Source organism: Oryctolagus cuniculus, chromosome 17 (assembly GCF_051225735.1).
Source record: "Oryctolagus cuniculus isolate XC-2025 breed Fujian yellow rabbit chromosome 17, ASM5122573v1, whole genome shotgun sequence".
In the NCBI taxonomy this organism is placed as follows: domain Eukaryota; kingdom Metazoa; phylum Chordata; class Mammalia; order Lagomorpha; family Leporidae; genus Oryctolagus; species Oryctolagus cuniculus.
The window spans coordinates 54,277,964-54,296,355 of record NC_142883.1 but is presented as its reverse complement, the minus strand read 5'-3'; the positions used below and the strand labels follow the sequence as shown (position 1 = coordinate 54,296,355).

Sequence of the window (18,392 nt, the reverse complement as noted above, 5' to 3'; positions counted from 1 at the left end):
ACCTATAGATTACATCTCAGCCGCCCTGCCTCCACTCCTCTCTCCCAAGCCTCCACTGGATTTCAGTGGGGTAGGAGAGGTGATGTCTTTATTATTATTATTATTATTTTAACATTTAAAGTTACTATTTTCTCTCTGTGGTCTTTTTTTTTTTTTCAAGATTTATTTGAAAGGCAGAGTTATGGGGGGGGTATCTTCCATCTGCTAGTTCACCCCCCAAATGGCCACAACAGCCAGACCTGGGCCAGGCCAAAGCCAAAACCAGGAGCTTGAAACTCCATCCAGGTCTCCCACATGGGTGTCGGAACCTAAGCACTTGGGCCATCTTCCACTGCTTTCCCAGGCACATTAGCAGGGAGCTGGATCGGAAGTGGAGCAGCTGGGACTCGAACCGGCACTCATGGGATGCTGGGTCACAGGCAGTGGCTTAAGGCACTGGGCCACAGTGCCGGCCCCAGAAGGGATGTCTTTGCTGCTGTTTTCTCCTTACAAGACTGAGCCTGTAACCTGGTAAGCTGAGCACAGCCCATGGAAACAGAGAGCCAGGCTGGGCATAGGAGGGGAGGCTGGGGCAGTTGATCCATGCTGGGGATCCCAAAACTGGGAAGCAGATGAGAGTGAGTGGGGCAGGACAAAGCTCAGGGCTGGACATGGAGGCAGGGGGACACAGGAAGCTGAGTTTGCTGCTGGGGCCAGTGAGCCAGGCAGGGCAGGTAGTATAGGGCCTGTGGTGTGGTGCAGCATCCCCTGAAACGCTGTGATGAGATCAATTTAGATGGTGCTTAGGCAGGACATCCAGTACTAATGGATCAGCCCAAGAGAAGGGTATTCCTCCCACATTGCTGTCCCTGTGCTTTGCTTTGCATTGGAGATGAAAGTTCTGGGTGGTGCTTTGGAGAGTAGGCTCAGCAGGTAGCAGAATCCAGCTAGGTCTGAATACCAGGACCTGTTTTTTTGTTTTGTTTTGTTTTGTGTTGTGTTTGTTTTGTTTTGTTTTGTTTTGTTTTTGCTTAAAGATTCACTTATTTATTTATTTGTACAGCAAAATCAGAGAGGGAGGGAGAAAGGTAGGGAGAGAGAGAGACAGAGAACTATCTTCCATCTGCTCGTTCCCTCCCCAAATGCCTGCAACATCTGGGGCTGGGTCAATGCAAAGCCAGGAGCCAGGAACTTTATCTGTGTCTTCTACATGTGTGGCAGGGACACAAGTACTTGAGTTCTTATCTGCTGCCTCCCAGAGTGTGAATTAGCAGGGAGCTGGATTGTAAGCAGAGGCAGGACACAAATCCCAAGTGCTTCCATATGAGACACAGGCATCCCAACCAGTGACTCAGGTCACTTGTCCCTGTGGCCTGTTTTCTGGGTTGGTTATTTTGAAAGGCAGAGTTACAGAGGGAGAGGGGGAGAGATCTTCCATCTACTGGTCCACTCCCCAAATGGCCACAACAGCTGGAGCTGAGTGGATCCGAAGCCAGGAGCTTCTACCAGGTCTCCCACATGGGTTCAGGGGCCCAAGCACTTGGGCCATCTTCCACTGCTTTCCCAGGAGCATTAAAAGAGAGCTGGATCAGAGGTGGAGCAGCCGGGACTCGAACTGGCTCCCACATGGGATGCCAGCACTGCAGATGTGACTTAACCTGCTATGCCACAGTGCCGGCCCTGTTTTGTGGTTATTTTTATGGTTACTGTAGATTTCTGGAAACTGTTAGCAATTTTCCATCCAGAGATGATTGTAGAATTTCCTGTTCAGCACATTTTTTAAACGAAAAAAAGAGTCGACTAAAAATATTAGTAATGTCAGCTAAAAATATCAGTAAACAAGAGAGACAAGTAAGTGAGTATCCTGGAAATTCTATTGGATAATGGCAGTCAGTGAAAGGTAGGCCCCAGGAGCGTCTGGGTGTGAGTCTTTGACTGTAGGATCAAATGGACCCCAGTTCAAGCCTATTAATAGTGTGACCTGGGGCAAGTCACTTCATGTGTCTAGCTGTTGTTGACTCTATTGTAAAACATTATTATTAATATTAAATGAGCTCTTGGGTGTGCCCGACATAGTCATAGTAAGTGGTGTTGGTTATTATAGGAGCTGCTCCTAGACATGAGCTGTTGAGCGCAGAAACTGGTGTTCAAGGCTAGCAGGGAGCCCAGGCCAACCGTGGGGTAGGGAATAAGCTGTCCATCAGCCCAAGTGTTTCAGAGCTTGTCTGGGTTCTGGTGGCAGGATTTTTTTTTTAAGATTTATTTTTTATTTGAAAGTCATATTTACACAGAGAGAGGAGAGGCAGAGAGAGAGAGAGAGGTCTTCCTTCCGATGGTTCACTCCCCAGATGGCCACAACAGCCGGAGCCAGGAGCCAGGAGCTTCTTCCAGGTCTCCCACATGGGTGCAGGGGCCCAAGGACTTGGGCCACCTTCTACTGTTTTCCCAGGCCATAGCAGAGAGCTGGATAGGAAGAGGAGCAGCCGGGACTCAAACTGGCGTCCATATGGGATGCCGGCCCTTCAGGCCAGGGCGTTAACCTGCTGCGCCACAGTGCCAGCCCCTCGTGGCAGGATTTTGACATTGGATGGGCCACACAGCTGGCGAGACCCCTCCTAATGCTGAGAGTTAACATGGCAGGCCTGAGACTGCCTACCAAGGAGAGGCCCACTTGAGGTGTTAGCCCTTGGTAGTGTCTGGGAAGTTGGCTATTCCTCTCTAAATGATAAGTGATGCGCTTCCCTAAACTGTTGGTATGAATCGTAATGGTTGATGCTAAACTGTCTCTCTTCTGGGAGTCTGCTGTTTAGCTATATGCTGGGCAGAAAGCACTTGGTCCCAGAAAGCACCCTGAACGCTGAGTTCTAATGAGCTTCCCTGATGGAACGCATCCTACACCTGCAGTCACGACTCATTGCCGGGTGAACTTGGCATATCCTGTATGGCTCCACTAGGAGTAGACTCCTGGAACATGAACCTGGTGTCCTTGGGACTTCACCTCTGGGACCGGGGCCCTTCACTGATTTTAATCAGTATCCTTTTGCCCTAATAAGTATTAACCAGGGCACAGATATATGCCAAGTCCTGGGAGTCCTCCTGTTGGGTCAGTATACTTGGCGGTTGTCTTGGGGATCCCCAACACAGCCTGTCTTTGTCTTCAGGTCACAGGAGGAGACCAGGGCTCCCCCCAGCCCAAGATCTCCTAGAGTCAGACAGAGGGCAGGGGTGTGTCAGGGTTAGTGACACTTCTGGGAAGAGCTGGCCCAGCAAGAGTATATGGTGTGTGTGCAGATGTTGTGTGTGGGGGGTGCTTCCTTGGAGTGTGATATGATGTCACTGTGCTTTTTACAGAACAGCTTAAAAGGTTTGGGAAGGGAGTCAGCATTTGGCCTAGGGGTTAGCATGCCAGTTAGATTGCCTGTGTCCTTCATTGGAGTACCTGGGTTCAGTTCCCAGCTCTGGCTCCTGACTCCAGCTTCCTGCTAATGCAGACCTGGGAAGCAGCAGGTGATGGCTCAAGTGGTTAGGTTCCTGCTGCCCATATGGGAGACTGAGTTCCCAACTTCCAGCTTTGGCCTGGTCCAGTCCCAGCTGTTTGGGCATTTCTGTCTGTCTGTCTCTCTGCCTCTTAAAAAAAAAAAAAGTAAGAATAAGAAAAAAGCAACTGAGAATGGGGAATGGGGAAGAGAGGTTTGCAGAGGGAAACCAGGGCCCCCTCACCAGGGGCAGGTGTGACTGCCAGGCAGGCATGCACGGACCAGAGATGCCCCGAGCTGGTTCTGGCTGAGGGTTCCAGAGGCTGCGCCACCTTGGGAGCCCGCAGTGTTTTCCTTAGATCCTCAGTTCCTCGAGGTGTGCTCAGAAATGCCAGATCATGCTGTGGGACTGCCCCTCTGCCCCAGCTGCTGGCTCAGAAACCGCACGGGTCAGGGCTCCCAGGGGATGGTGAGGTTCCTCCGGAGGGTCCCGGAAGGCAGGGAGCTGAGTAGCGACAGGGCCAGGAAGCTGTAGCAGCGGTGGCTGCTGCCGTTGAGGCCTCGTGTCTGACCGTGAGGTTGGCATTTACATGACTGATGTTGGATCGGGCGGGGAAGGGAAGTGGGGGTGAGAGTCCTCTTGCTGCAACGGGGCTCTTTTTGGAGACAGTCTTTGGGGATGGAGTGACTCTTTAGAGGGGTGTTGAAGCAGTAAAGAGACTACTGTGGCTGGATGAGAAGTTCTTTTTTTTTTTTCCCTGCTCCCTCTCCCATTCCATTCACATCAAGATTCCTTTTCAGTTATCTTCATATACAGAAGATCGATTTAGTATATATTAAGTAAAGATTTCATCAGTTTGCACCCACACAGAACACAAGTGTAAAAAACTGTTTGAGTACTAGTTATCGCATTAATTCACGTTGGACAACATATTAAGGACAGAGATCCTACATGAGGAGTAAGTACACAGGGACTCCTGTTGTTGACTTAACAATTTGACACTCTTATTTATGGCATCAGTATGGATGAGAAGTTCTTCCTCTGCCGCTTCGCTGCCCCTGGCTGGTGGGAGCCCTGGGCCAGGGTGCCCTAAGGGAGGCCTGTGGCCAGGAAGGGTGGCCGGTGGTTAAGTGGTTCTGGATGGTGGCCAGGAAGCTGCCAGGGAGGCCAGCTCAGACTAGAGGAGTTGTGCTAAGAGCTCTAGGGCCAGATACACAGGGCATAGCTCTCAGTGTCTGCTCTCATTAACAGTGTGAACTCGGGCAAGATCCTCATCCTGACCGTGCCTCTGGACCACCCGTGTTCCCATCCTGGTGTCGATTTTATTAGCTGTAAGTGCGTGCCCACCCCTTGACAAGCTACTGGACTATAGGAGCCTGGATTTTGTTCTCTGTGCAACAGACATGATGATTTCAAGGGATCCATCTCAAACGCTGATGTGACATTTTTAAAAAGATTTGGAGTGGGCCAGAGGAGAGGGAGACCGAGTTCCCCATCCATTGGTTCACTATGCAAGCATCCACAATGGCCAGGTCTGGACCAGGCCAAAGCTCCTCCCAAAGCCAGGAGCTGGGAATTCAAGCCAGGTTTCCCATGTGGGTGGCAGGGACCCGACTGCTTGAGCCACTGCTGCTGCCTCCCTGAGCCTGAACCTGCAGGAAACAGGAGTCAGGTCATGAACCCAGTTAGCCCAGTGCAGGACGTAAATGTCTTAATTGCCAAGGTGACCCCCAGCTCAGAGGTGAAGGCTGAATGAGAGCAGGCATGCCCATGTTTAGGGCGTGGCTGCGTAATTCTCTCCTAACTGAACCGAAGGTCCCTGTGCGCAAGGCCCCTGTTAATTGCTTACGCCGAGATGGCAGAGTCTAGAAGGGTGTCTGCCATGTAGCAGACCCATGGCAAGCATCGGCTGGCGAGTGAGCAGATGCACGGTGTGCTGTGTGGCAGAGGTGTTGACACAGGCACTCCAAGTCCCAGAGAACGTCAGACTTGTGTCACGGCTTCCTCGAGCTGGTGTTCCAGGCTTTGCAGCGGAGGTGATGGCTTTGGGAGAACATGGTGGGTCCTTCCAGCAGAGAAGTTCAGGAAGTGCCTCGCTGTGCTGGGTAGAGAGTGGGGTTGCAGGACTCTCCTGGGGAGCAGGACACGGGGACACTGTGGACTGCACCTTGTATGCCTGGCGTCAGAACTCAGCACTGTCACCCCTCCTCTCACCTGGTCTCCGTGGCAGCCACTCTGTCCATCACTTTGATGGAGGTCACTGTGCCCTCCTTTTGTCTAAGTGACAAGCAAATGGTATTAGCAGGTCTTGCCTGGATGTTTCTGTTGGGAAACCCCATCAAACCACCCAAGTCACCTTCCACTCTCCGTTCTTTTAATATTTATTTATTTGAGACGTAGAGTTACAGACAGAGAGAGAGGTCTCCCATTCGCTGGTTCACTCCCCAAATGGCCTCAACGGCCCAAGCTGGGCTGATCAGGAGCCGGGAGCTTCTTCTAGGTCTCCCATGTCGGGGCTGGGGCCCAAGCACTTGGGACATCTTCTACGGCTTTCCCCAGGGCCAAAAGCAGGGAGCTGGATTGGAAGAGGAGCAGCCAGCACATGAACCGGCACCCATATGGGATGCCAGCACTGCAGGCAGAGGCTTAGCCTACTACGCCAAAGCACTGGCCCCTGCTCTCCCTTCTTGACCCTCTCTGGGAAACCCAGGCATCAGGTGGGAGCACAGGGCAGGGCAGGGGTTGCCTGTGCTGTAGAGGATGTCCTGGCTGTGTGCTCCCTGGTATCTGCAGAGGCTGGACAAGGCCTCGTGAGCACCCCACCCTTTCTTCAGGTGCTCCAGCTGCTGCAGGCCTCACCCGCACTGTGCAAGAACCCCTGGCTGCCCACAGGAGCCTGCAAAGAGGCATTTGGGGAGGGGACTGAGATCAGCTAATGTTAGTATAGCACTCCTGGGGGAGGGGCAGGAGGGAGAATGGATTGTGAGCCATCTGGTTTGCAAGCTTAGGGATTTCTGACACCAAATGACAACCCCCCAGCAATGTAGAATTAGCTTTGTTATTTGGAATTATCCACACAGACAGACTTAGATTTATTTTGATATTTATTTGTAATGTGGCATTATACAGAGAGGGAAAGACAGAGAGAGAGAGAGAGAGAGAGAGAGAGAGAAAGAAAATCTGCCACCTGCTGGTTCACTCTCCACATGGCTGCAATGGCTGGGGTTGGGCCAGGCCAAAGCCAGGAGCCTGGAACTCCATCCAGGTCTCCTACATGGGTGCAGGAACCCAAGCACTTAGGCCATCTTCTGCTTTCCCAGGCATATTAACAGGGAGCTAAATCGGAAGTGGAGCAGCTAGGACATGAACTCGTGCTCATATGGGACGCCAGTGTTACAGGCAGCAGCCTAACCAAGTGCACCACAACGTCGGCCCTCACATTTAAATGCTGTATCTATGTCTGCTCTCTTCCTGTAGCTTTTGTAGGCAAGGTCTATGTCAATGTATTTTTAAAGTTCGTGTTTTCTATATACCTCTAGAGAATATTTTGAGGATCCAGTGACAACCTGATCAGTGATGGACCCTAAAATACTTGACAGAGTGGTGAACGTTTCTCCTTATTGTGAGTCCGACCTTGTCTACAATCTCTAAAAATTCTATGGTTGACCTCTCTGTGGAAGTGGACTTGAGTCAGGGACATCAGGAACCAGCGGAGGCCTGGGCGGTGTGGACTGCACGTGTGTAGCCTGAACAGTGCTGACTTGTGGCTGTGTGGCTGTATGTGGTGGGGACCATCCTGTTCCTGATGGCGTGCTTAGCAGCCCCCTGGCCTCTCCCCACCAGATGCCAGTAACTCCCGCACTAGGCTTCATGATGATCCTGAGAGGTGTTCATGTCCTAATCCCCAGAACAGATGGATATGCTAGGTTATGTGCAAGGGAGAATTGAGGTTGCAAATCTGTTGACCTCGAAATGGAGAAATTACCCTGGGTTGTCTGAGTGGCCCTTGTATAACCACCAAGATGCTTATCCATGGAGAAGGGAGTCCAGAGAGAGAGAGAGAGAGAGAACTAGAGAGATGGCCATGCCAAGAGGTGCCTCCACCCCCACCACTGTGGCTTGTAGTTAAAGCACCATTTGAGATACCTGAATCCCATGTAGGAGTCCTGGCTCTAACTTCTGATTCCAGTTTCCTGCAGACCCTGGGAGGCAATAGCCTATGACTCGAGTAGTTGGGTCCCTGCCATCCATATTGGAAGACCTGCATTAAATTTTGGGCTCCCAACTTCAGCCCAGCCACAGCCTCTGCAGGCATTTGGGGAGTGAACTAGCAGATAGGAGATCTTGGTCTGTCGGTCTCTGTCTCTCAAATGAAAACATAAACAGATAAGTAGGGAGGAAGGAGCCTCAAGCCAAGGAATTTGGGCAGTCTGCAGAAGCTGGAAAGGACCTGGAAGCATTCTTCCTCAGAGCCTCAAGAAGGAACTGGCCCTGATCTTGATTTACTCAATGTAGACCTAATTTAGACCCATTCCTGAAATCCGGAACACGAAGAGAATAAACGTGTGTTGTCTCAAGCCATCGGGTTTGCAGTGATTTGTAGCAGCTATAGGGGACTAATCTACACATCCCACTTCCCCAGGTCCATGGTGACAACCGGCAAATGTCTCCAGGCATGGCCCCATTGGCCATATTGTTTCCCCAGAGACTGGTTGGGTGAAGGCAGAGCCCTCTGTGTTCTGCAGTGGGATGAAGGTGGGGAGGGGTGCACCCTGCATGGTTTTTCTGGGAGGAAGGCACTTGTGGTTTGAAAGGAGGGTGAGAGACACAGCTGTCCACTCCCCAGCACCCCCTCACCTCCCAGTTCTTGGAGCTGTTGCACCATCATCAAGAACCACAGTATTCCTGTCGCTACATGCCCATCTTTGGATAAAACTGGAAAAGACGCTAAACTGTCTTCAACTGCACCATAAAACAGAATATAAAAAACTCAATAAAACCCTAAAATGTCAGCCACAGCAGGATTGCTAGCTGAGACCTTGGCGAGAGGGGACAGACAACAGGCCAGGTGCCCCCGGCACTGTTGGTGGGAGTTGTGGGTGGGGAGGACAGGCTGCAAGAGCCCAGCCCGCGCTGGGGGCCACCACGCCTGGGCTCTAGGCCAAACACACAGCCCCTTGGTTTCTTGGGCCCAACCCTGATACTGTAATTCTGTTTATTTTGCTGAATATGAAATCCATATGGTTCTGATTTCTTCCTTGTAATCCGTCATCTCTGTGTGGCTTCAGAGCCGGCAACCATACAAAGTGTCTTTGAAGTTGTTGTTCTGGGGAAGTAGGAAGTTGTGTTCTTCCAGGGTTCGGGACAGGACCATGAGGTTCCCATTTGATTCCAGACCTGCTCCAGGAGCTGGGGGCGGGAAGCAGACTGGAACAGCCGGTTCTGGTCCTGGCCCAGGAGCCACCCAAGATAGAAGTGCATGGCCAAGGGCCCCTTGCTGGTCTTCAGCTTAGGTCCTTCCAGCTGTGTGCCTGTCACCTGTTGCCATCAGATGGAACCTTTAGTTCCTACCTGTAGGACATGAGCTTGTTGTGCTTAAGGAAAGACATGGGGAGAAGAAATTCCAAGGGAAGAGACAGTGAGTAAGAAGAATAGGGAGGGCCGGCGCCGCGGCTCACTAGGCTAATCCTCCGCCTAGTGGCGCCGGCACACCGGGTTCTAGTCCCGGTTGGGGCGCCGGATTCTGTCCCGGTTGCCCCTCTTCCAGGCCGGCTCTCTGCTGTGGCCAGGGAGTGCAGTGGAGAATGGCCCAGGTGCTTGGGCCCTGCACCCCATGGGAGACCAGGAGAAGCACCTGGCTCCTGGCTCCTGCCATCGGATCAGCGCGGTGCGCCAGTTGCAGCACGCCGGTCACGGCGGCCATTGGAGGGTGAACCAACGGCAAAAGGAAGACCTTTCTCTCTGTCTCTCTCTCTCACTGTCCACTCTGCCTGTCAAAAAAAAAAAAAAAAAAAAAAAAAAAAAAAAAGAATAGGGAGGAAGGCCTGGCCCTTGGCCATGGCTATTTGCTAGCAAAGGGACCTGGGCCAGACCATTCCATGATGGGCTAGCCGAGCTGGCTGTATTTGGTACATCCAGGCCAGTAGTCCTGGAGGGCTTGTGGAAACACAGACTCCTGGCCCCACCCCCCAGCAGGTCTGTGTGGGACCCCAGAGTCTGTCTTTTCCAAGCAATTCCCAGCGAGTACAGATGCTGCTGGTCCGAGGGCCACACTTTGAGAGCATCGATCTGGAACAAGAAGGGGATCTTTGCTGGTAAAAATTGATGCTAATAATGAATGACTCTCTGGACTTGACTGTAAGGGAGAGGATCCCTTGTATGTTCTGCACAGTTCTGGGAGGGGACACCGTTGTCATCACTGATAACTTTTGTTTCCAAGGGGGAGAAGTAGCATTGCATCTTTCCGACTGTCATATGGTAAAATTGACATTTTGGGACATCTGCTTCTATGAATTTCTGTACATACATGAGTCTGTGCAGGATGAAGAAGGTCCATTGGCCCCCAAATTCTCTTGTGGTGTTCCTGTGTGATGCCACCCTCCAGCCACTGCTGTGGTCCCCTTCCCTAGAATTGTTGTCATTTGGAGGCTGTCCCATATATGGGATCCCACAGCAGGCAACCTTCCAGACTGGGCTCTCAGTGTGTAACACCTTCGAGAAGCAGCCAGCTTGTTGCACGCATGCCTCACCAGCTCATTCCTTTTTCCGGGTAAGTGGATTCCCGTGGTATGGAGGTCCTGCACTTTGCTCATCATGCCCTATCACTGACCTTTTGCATGGCTTCTGGTTTGGGCTTATTAGGAATAAAGCTGCCCTGAAGATTCCTGGATGAGACTTTATGAGGACGTGTTTTCACGGCTGCTGGGTGCACGTCAAGGAGTGGCGTTGCTGGATCGTTAGGATCCATGTGAATGGGAACCTGCCGGGGTGTTCTTCTCCACTGTGCATTCTCTCCGGCAGTGTGAGTGTCCCCGATGCTCTGCATCCTTGTCCACACTTGCTATTGTCAGTCCTTTTTAACTCCAGTCATTCTAGACAACAGCTGATTTCAAAAAGGAGTTCCAGAAAGGCTCAGAGAGTTCTCTAAGGCTCCCAGCCTCTTGGTGGCTCCTTGGAGTCCAGAACCCAGACCTTCTGGCCTGGACACAGTGGGCACCCTCAGTGGTGTCTGTGCTGAAGGAGGAACCCACAAGGATGTCCCATGTCACAGATCTAGGAGCCAGCAGCTTCCCGTGGCATTGGGTTTCCAGCAATACCCCAGAGGGATGCAGAAAAGGGAGGTGGCAAAGCTGAAAAGACTGGCACCCTAGAATCTTAGAGGGGGAGGTATGGGCTGCTTCTGCCCTCCCCCACCCCTACATCTTTGAAGGTTGAGGCTCAGCTGCCTGGTGGCCTCTGCACTCTGCTTGTGGCGGGCAGTGGCAGCATCCTTGGTGATAGCACCAGGGCCCCCATGGCACCTGGGTAAAAGCTTTTGCAAACCATGTCCCTGATCAGGATCATCATATCCCTCCTGTGCCTTGGCCTCTGTCCGATGCATGCAGAAGTGTACTCTGGGAAGGAGCTGGTGAGGGGGTGATGGCCACGGCTGGAACCAGAGTGGGTGACCTCACAGGGCGGAGCAGGCTCCTCAAGCCCACAGCACTTCTCCGGAGGCTGTCCCACCCACCCCCGGGGACAAGGGGCCCAGCTGCCCTGGAAGGCTGTGGACATGCCTTCCCGATTGCAGAATACTTCTCTTTTCATTTTGAATATCATTTGTTTGGTTGCCACGGCAACGTGAAGTCTCTATTTTAATGCTAACCTGCGTGGCTGCAACTTTCTATATATAAACGCTGCTTTGCACAGTGAATTAGCCTATGCCACGGGGAAGTGGCGGATGTGGAGATGGTGGCAGAAAGTGACCAGCGTGTGGGATTTGCGTGAGGACAGACCGCGGGGCTGAGGTGAGAAGGAACCGGGGCATGGCTGCTTATCTTCGGTACAGATGCTCCAAGCTGATTGGAGCAGGTTGGGGGCCAGGCGGCCAGGAACCCCTCCAGGAGGAAAAGCCCTCCGTGAGCAGTCTTGTGGCAGGGCCAGAGTTCGGCTTGGCTTGGGAGGGTCTTGGGATGGAGCGTGTATTTCCCTCATGCTCACTCCCTTGCGTGTGCCTTCGGTGCTGACCCAGGGCTACGCACAGCAATGGAGCTGAGTCGAACTCACCAAGTTTTACTTCGATTTCCTTAGACGTACCTTGGTTTCCTGTTTGGGATCTTCCTCCCTCCTGGGTTTTGCCCTTTCTTGCTTTTTCAATGTAACCAGCCACTGTAGGAACCAAATGGCTACAAATGTTATGATGAGAGCTCTCAGGAGGACCCTGGAAAAGTCCGTGGGCACAGCTCCCTCAGGCTGGGGATGAGACAGAAGCGGAGAGAGGTCACCTGCTCTGCCAGGTGTCACACAGCCTTTCAGGGAGAGACCGTCTCGTTCCCTCCCGTGTGGCATGCTTGTGTCCCCCTCTGTCGTGTGGGCACATGGGTCCGTTGAAGGAAGCATGCAGGCACGCTCCTTCCTGGTGTCATAGGTCAGGGGCATGGAACGAACACAGCATTATGTAACAGGATCCAGAAACCAGTTAGCCTTGTTTCAGAAAGAGAAGAGACGGTCCAGCCTTAAAAACTTGGGCTTGTATGCATTCGGCCACTCTCTCCCAGTGTGCCAACCTCGTCAACTTTCCTGAGGCTCCCTCTCTACACCTGAGCGGGGAGGGTGTGGACCAACTCCACCCGGTGTTGTGGCGAGCGGGTGTGAAGCTGGGGAGGGTGATGTTCGGGCTGTGATGGGGGCATGATGAATCTTAGGACAGCGTGGTTTTTGCATACCACAAGGCATCCCGTAAGTGACAGGGTGACACCGGCATCTGCGGATTTGGGGCCAGCCAGAAGAGTTCCCTTTAGATTGGGTTTCTTGATGTGGCGTGAAATGCAATGCAATTTTATTGTTGTCAGAAAATCTCACTCAGACTCCCTCTCCTATAACAGCAGCCAATTGACTGATACTTGGAGTACTGGATCTGCAATCATGACCTCTCTGCTTTATGTCGCCCTCTCCCAAATTATTTACTTATCTCATTTCATCTTTTTGAAAGGCAGAGAGATGGACAGAGAAAGAGATCGCCCATCTACTAGTTCACTCCCCAAATGCCTGTAATAGCTGGGGCTGGGTCGAGCCAAAGCCAGAAGCCAAAAACTCAATCTGGATCTCTCGTGTGGGTGGCAGGGACCCCAGTACTCGAACCATCACTCGCTGCCTCCCAAGGTGTGCATTAGCAGGACACTGGAATTGGAAGCAGAAAAGGGACTTGAACCCAAGCACTGTGCTATGGTATGTGGGTGTCCCAGTTGGTATCTCTTAACCACTACTGCCCCTTGGCCTCTGTTCTTGGAAAGAGGAAATTCACATGATCATAATCTAAGTGCCTGTGGGCAATGTCTGTTCTCAGGAGCTGAGCGATGTGGCAGTAGGAGGATTTATTTCTCTGAATGAGTCAAGGGAAGTATAATGAAGGAAGCCTTGGTAGGAATTTTTGATAGAGTTGGAGATCAAGAAGGGGATTCTAAAAGAGGAGATTAGAATCAGGTAAAGCAGCTATTTCAGAAATGTTTATTGTCGTTTATTTGAAGGGTGGGGTGGGGGGGAGAGAGAGAGTGCTTCCATGCACCAGTTTCCCAACCCATCACAGCCAGGGCTGGGCAAGGTACAAACCAGGAGACTGGAACTCAGTCTGGGTCTTCCACTTGGGTGGCAGGAACCCAAGAGCCCCTGAGCCATTACCTGCTGCCTCCTAGGGTGCGCACCAGCACGAAGCCGGAATTGGAAATGGAGCTGGGCCCCAAACCCAGGCACTCTTACATGGGATGCGTTAACCACCGTGCCAAACGCGCATCCCAGCAGTATTTTTTGAACTGCGAGTCCCAGACCACACATGCATGTAATCTGTGTCAACCAGCATGCAAAACACAATGGAGGCTGGCGCCATGGCTCACTAGGCTAATCCTCCGCCTTGCGGCGCCGGCACACTGGGTTCTAGTCCCGGTTGGGGCGCCGGATTCTGTCCCGGTTGCCCCTCTTCCAGGCCAGCTCTCTGCTGTGGCCCAGGAAGGCAGTAGAGGATGGCCCAAGTGCTTGGGCCCTGCACCCCATGGGAGACCAGGAGAAGTACCGGGCTCCTGCCATCGGATCAGCGCGGTGTGTTGGCTGCAGCGCGCAGGCCGCGGCGGCCTTTGGAGGGTGAACCAACGGCAAAGGAAGACCTTTCTCTCTGTCTCTTTCTCTCTCACTGTCCACTCTGCCTGTCAAACACACACACACACACACACACACACAATGGGAACCTGTCGTGTGCACTGCAGGTGGCGAGGGCCAGCAGTGTTGCAGGACCTGCTGCTCTGTGTGTATATTGGGCTATGAAGGACAAGGTGCTATTTGACTGTGAGTCAGGCTTTGATAAAAAAGCATGGAAAGTGCCAATGTGTAGCAGGGGCTGAATGAGCCTGGACACTGTCCTGGAGATGACTGGGATTCCCTTAGCAGGAGGGAGGGTCTTCAGTGGAGTGGAGCTGATGCAGCACAGTATACACCAGGATACGCCAACTGAGAAGCCAGAGCTCTGGGACCAGGCAGGTGGCAGCCTCTTCTCCCAGGGCCTGCAGCATATCAAAGATCAGCCACCTGTGGGTAGTGTGGTTCTTTTTTTTTTTTTTTTTTTTAAGATTTTTTATTTATTTATTTGATAGGTAGAGTTATAGACAGTGAAAGAGACAGACAGAGAGAAAGGTCTTCCATCTGATGGTTCACCCCCCAAATGGCTGTCTTGGCCGGAGCTACGCCAATCCGAAGCCAGGAGCCAGGTGCTTCTTCCTAGTCTCCCATGCGGGTGCAGGGCCCAAGCACTTGGGTCATCTTCCACTGCCCTCCCTGGCCATAGCAGAGAGCTGGACTGGAAGAGGAGCAACTGGGACTAGAACCCAGTGCCCATATGGGATGCCAGCGCTGCAGGCGGACGATTAACCTAGTGTGCCATGGGCCAGTCCCGAGAGTGTGGTTCTTGCAGAGAATGCTACAGCCCTCTGTGGCCATATGACACACACTCCCCCACCCCTGAGCCCTGCGGGTTTGCATTCCGCACCTCTCCTACAAGGCCACATCCAACCCTCCTTCCCATCATGCTCTGTGGTCACAGAGTGCTGGTTTCCAGCGTCTTGGCCTTGCTACCATGGGCACCTCTGCCCGTCATCTCACACTCAGACCCTTGGATGTGCGTCTCTGCTCCCCCACACTGTTGTGCCTGGCTCACTTTCTCCCTGGTTCCAAACCCCTGATCTTCCAGCAGCCTGCTCCCCGCCCCCATCGCTTTCTCATTCTCCCTGCCCTGCCCATGTGCAGACCCCTCACTCCTGAGCCTGTGTCAGCTCCCTCACACCTGCTCTCCTTCCGGGCCTGTCCATCAGCTGAAGGGGCACTCCTCTATCCAGAGACTGAGCAGGACAGACTTCCCAGGGTCCCTTTTGCCCCCAGAAACCTTTTTATTCATTTATTCATTTATTTATTCATTTGAAAGGCACAGTGACAGAGAGGAAGGAGAGAGAGATTTTCCATCTGCTGGTTCACTCCCCAAACAGCTACAACAGCCACGGCTGAGTCCAGACAAAGCCAGGAGCTTGGAACACCATCCAGTTCTCCTACCTGGGTGGCAGGACCCCAAGCACTTGGGCCATCTTCTGCTGTTTTCCTAGGTGCATTAGCAGGGAGATGGATTGGAAGTGGAGCAACTGGGACTTGAACCAGTGCTTTGGCGTGGGATGCTAACTTGCAGGTGGTGACTTAACCCACTGCACCATACCTTTTTTTCTTTGTTTGTTTTGACAGGCAGAGGAGAGAGAGAGAGAGAGAGCAGAGAGAAAGTTCTTCCTTTTCTGTTGGTTCACCCCCAAAATGGCCGCTACAGCCGGCACTGTGCTGATCCGAAGCCAGGAGCCAGGTGCTTCCTCCTGGTCTCCCATGCGGGTGCAGGGCCCAAGCACTTGGGCCATCCTCCACTGCCCTCCCGGGCCACAGCAGAGAGCTGGAATGGAAGAGGAGCAACCAGGCAGAATCCGGCGACCCAACCGGGACTAGAACCCGGGGTGCTGGCGCTGCAGGCGGAGGATTAGCCTAGTGAGCCGTGGCACCAGCCAGCCATACCTTTATTTGTGCCTGTCTGCCAAGGAAGGTTAGGCCCAGGCTAGGGGGCATAACTCTTAGGAGGGAGCTGGGTACTAGTTGGCAGCCCTTGGAGAGTACACACAGGTCTCCCCTGGAAGCTGGCATCCTTAAGACTGGGGAACCCGCTTGTCAACTGCCTGCTTCTGTTGATACCCAGTAGTTACACCCAGGGTTCGCCTGCTGGTGGCCAGGGAGCAAAATCAAATACAGAACTGTTGGGAGTCTTTTGTTACTGTTTTGTTTTTGTATTTTGCCTGAGGTTTCATTTAAAACATTTTGAGTTGGTTGCCAACATCTCAAAATCAGCACACTTCACATTAAGAATTCACATTTCTAGTGTCTCTTGCAAAAATGAGATGTTCTGGCAACCCCGAGCCTCCTCTCCCTCGTGGACACAGAAGTGCTGATGGTGAGTAGCCGGTTTTCCAGTTTGCCACAGTCCCCACCCATCTCTGCTGCCCACCAGCATGGAGGCCAAGGGTGGAACTATTGTGATTGTTTCATTTAGAACTTGTATCTTATGGCTAGAGAAGCGGAACTGTCGCCTATACTCACCTCTATGTAGGAGCACCATGCTTTTCATAAAAGTGTGAGAGTCTGTTTCTTCCTGAAGGTGAATTTAGCAATGTGCTAAAGATTAATTTTCTAGGTCCAGGTATAGACTCAAAACAGTTCCCCCCCCCTCAAAATCAGCGAGGCCCACACCTGCAGCAGGTGAATCACTTAGGAACTTTCTAGAAATGCAGATGTTCAGCACCATCCAACGTTTCATGATTCAGAAATGGGGAGGGTGGGACCCCTCAGTTTGTGTTCTCAGCACCCCTCTGATGCCTACTGATGTCTGAGTGTCACTGCTGTCATGTTCAGAGTGTGGAGCAGGTGCCAGCACCTGTCACTCTCGTTTTCCATCCTTTTGAGAGAGACCTGGGGCAGTGGAGAGAGAGGCAAGGACACCTAGCTAACAGGAAGGCGTTCAGAGTCTCCTCTACGTGGAATTCTGCACATGCCAAGTGGGCTGCAGGAGTCTTTTGGGGTCTCGGCAAATCCTAGTCCCTTTTGGCCAAGCCACCAGCTAACTATTCAGCACTTACCCCTGTGGATTCACCTAGGGCTACAAGGAGCAATGTCTTAGAAGGGTTTTGTGTTGTTGTCCTGGAATCCATACTTATAAAGAAAAAAAATCCAGACTTATAAAGAAAAGCAGTGTAGTTGGCTCATGGTCAAGATCACGACAACAAAATCAGGAGGAACTTTCTTTCTTTCTTTCTTTCTTTTTTTTTTTTGGCAGGCAGAGTTAGACAGTGAGAGAGAAAGACAGAAAGAAAGGTCTTCCTTCCATTGGTTCACCCCCCAAATGGCTGCTATGGCCGGTGCGCTGCGCTGATCCAAAGCCAGGAGCCAAGTGCTTCCTCCTGGTCTCCCATGCAGGTGCAGGGCCCAAGCACTTGGGCCATCCTCTACTGCCCTCCCGGGCCACAGCAGAGAGCAATCTGGTGCCCCAACTGGGACTAGAACCCAGAGTACCGGCGCCGCAGGCAGAGGATTAGCCTAGTGAGCCGCAGCGCCGGCCACGGGAGGAACCTTCTTGTCATGCCCTCCTGTGGCAGAAGCAGAAGGGCAAGAAACCTGGAGGGAGCCCATGAAGAGGAGGCCCGACTTGCTTTTGCAACAACTGACCCACATCCATGGTGGCACTCATCCATGCATGATGCCAGGGCTGTCGCGACCTCATCGCCTCCTGCAGGTCACAGCTCTCAGCACTGTTGCTTTGAGGACTACGCCTCCAACACAGGAGCTGTAGGGGATGCCTGGTGCCTCCAGGCCTCCCGGAGAGATAATCCCTGGGCAGCCTTCCCGTGGCACTGTGGTCTGTGACCTTAGCAACAAGGCCAAAAACGGACTACTGTCAAGAGGGACCAGGTTGGCTGCTCCAGGGGGACCAGGCATGCCTTGTGCCATCTCTTTAAAACCACATAGGCAAGAGCTGGTCATGTACCTACATTTCAGATCCAGTGTAGGCAGCTCAGAGTGCTCTGTCACAGGTGGTCACGTGGCTGCCTGCAGCATCCCTCTGGCTGGTAACACGGTTGATCTGGGTTCTTCAGGGGATGGCCTGTGTGAGCCAAGAGAGTGAGTCCTTCCCCACCCAGTGCATTTACTTGGAGGGTCTTGGATCCTGGAGAAACTTGTGTGTGATTTGGCCTCCCCTGTGTCCAAGACCCCTCCTACTTTAAAATGGATAAGCACATGGGCAGTGCTTATGTCTCTGACTTGCATTCTCTCCTTCGCCCCCATCTTGGTGGGTGGGGAACCCCAGGAACCTCAGACACCCACTTTCCAGGCAAACTGACAGCTTCTACTGAGAAATGCGTCATTAGGGGATTGCATCACTGGGCACAGAAACTAGGATGGTATAGCTCCATCATGCCATGCGATCGCTTTCTGCAGTCCAGAAGCATGGTCAGCACAGTTGCTGCCAGCATAACATGGCAGACTGTTTTACAGGAAACTTTCTAAAGAGAAACTTTGGTTTATTTGAGAGGCAGAGAGAGAGAGAGAGAGAGCGAGCGAGTACACAAGCTCCCATCTGCTGTTTCACTCCCCGGTTGTCTACAGTGCCTACTGGCTGG

The 18,392-nt window shown here is 52.4% G+C and overlaps 1 protein-coding gene across 5 annotated transcripts in view; it reads left to right on the top strand.

The window, feature by feature from the left end:
* The window catches only part of GAS7 (growth arrest specific 7), a 247,581-nt gene that overhangs the window by 112,889 nt on the left and 116,300 nt on the right, over window positions 1-18,392 (top strand). Inside the window, exon 1 of one of the 5 annotated variants that reach the window (XM_051824488.3) lies at window positions 11,195-11,462. The exons of the other annotated variants lie outside the window; for them this stretch is intronic. The gene's annotated coding sequence lies outside the window, so the exon portion shown is untranslated. Of the gene's footprint in view, window positions 1-11,194; window positions 11,463-18,392 lie in introns of those variants that run through there. 5 annotated transcript variants of the gene reach the window in all.